Raw genomic sequence first — 1,598 nt, 5'->3', positions numbered from 1 at the left:
ATGTCCATCCCTTTATGACCACAGTGTACCATCTTCTGATGCTGATTTCAACAAGATAACATGTCATAAACCTGGAGTCATCTCAGACTGGTTTCTTGAATATAATGACTTCACTGGACTCTAATGGCCTTCACAGTCAACAGATTTCAATAGAGAACCTTTGGGACGTGGTGGAACAGGAGATCGGCATCATGGATGTGCAGTCGACAAATCTGCAGCAACTGTCTGATTCTATCATGTCAATATGGACCAAAATCTGAGGAATGTTTCCAGTATCTAGTTGAATCTATGACATAAAGGATTAAGGTTCTGAAGGGAAAAGTGGGTCCAACCCGGTACTGATAAGGTGTATCTAATTGTGGTTATGGTTAAAAATAAACTCAGATATATTTGTACTGACAGAATAAAACTATTTCATCTAAAATCTCTAATAGAAAAAATTAAAAATAGCAGAAACATTAGTTTTTCACGTAATGAAAAACTAGGAAATCTGCTCCAGAGATTCAAGAGCATAACATTAGATGGACCGCCCCAGATAAGAGGCTAAACGACCCAAACTTAATGAGTTTTGTGTGCAAAGTTTGATTTTTTTTTTTTTCAGCAGCTGTCCTCACACACTTCATCATGCCAGGTTCGCTCATCTGCTTAATGCAATCAGCAGAATTCACAGCCCAACAATATTCTTCTCCTTTGTGTGTCCTGATGCACTCCGTGATGACATCACTGCCCCACCACACCAATAAAAAGGGTTCCATAAATTTTAAAAGCGGTAGCATCACACAGTATGTGATAGGTGGGGCGCTGAGCTCCAAGGTTGCATTAATAAAAATAAAAAATAAAAAAGACTTTCTCTTTTTAATTAATGACGAGGATCGGTCTGCTTTGTTGGATTCAGGTGTGACACTCCAAACCCATCCCTCCTCCTCAGCAGGGTGAAGGTCCCCTCCACCTACACAGCTGCTCCCTGTCCGACTCGCAGCTGAGCCACTCGCATCACACCTGGAAACCGATTCAAGACTTGACAGGGCTGCTCCATCACTGACAGATTCTGTCCTTCCCCGCAGCATCTCTCCCTCCTGTGCATGCAATCATTTCATGGGCTGGTTTGGAAATCATCTGCAGGATTTAGGGAAAGGCAAAGCCAGGAGGGAAAGCACTTTCATTTATTTAAAGCCTGTTATTTATCCCTGTCAAATCCAGCTCAGATAGAAATGGTGACAGAGGACAGTGCTCACAAATAAGATTTTTTTTTTTTTACTAAGGCGTGAATTTGTGGTTTATAACAAGACATTCCATCAAACAGCAAAGCCCTGTATGACAGGTGGGAGGAGGAAAGAGGGGGAAAACGGGGCTGGCGACCACATCTAACCACTGAACAAGCACAACGGCAGCGCCTACGAATAATATACACGAGAAGCCCGGGGTGAATTAAGATGCTCACCTCCTTTTCCTCCGTCTCTTTTCTTCTCCTCAGAACGGCAGACGTGCAGTGGAGTAGATAGCACTCATCTCACTGCCGTGACGGTGCCTTGGAGAGAACACCCCTCTCTGCCCATTCATAGCCCCACCGACGCAACACTCGCGCAAGGATGGAGACA

This window comes from Oryzias melastigma, linkage group LG10, assembly GCF_002922805.2.
Source record: "Oryzias melastigma strain HK-1 linkage group LG10, ASM292280v2, whole genome shotgun sequence".
Classification (NCBI taxonomy): Eukaryota; Metazoa; Chordata; class Actinopteri; order Beloniformes; family Adrianichthyidae; genus Oryzias; species Oryzias melastigma.
The sequence above is the reverse complement of the archived record's forward strand: the minus strand, read 5'-3'. Positions refer to the sequence as shown.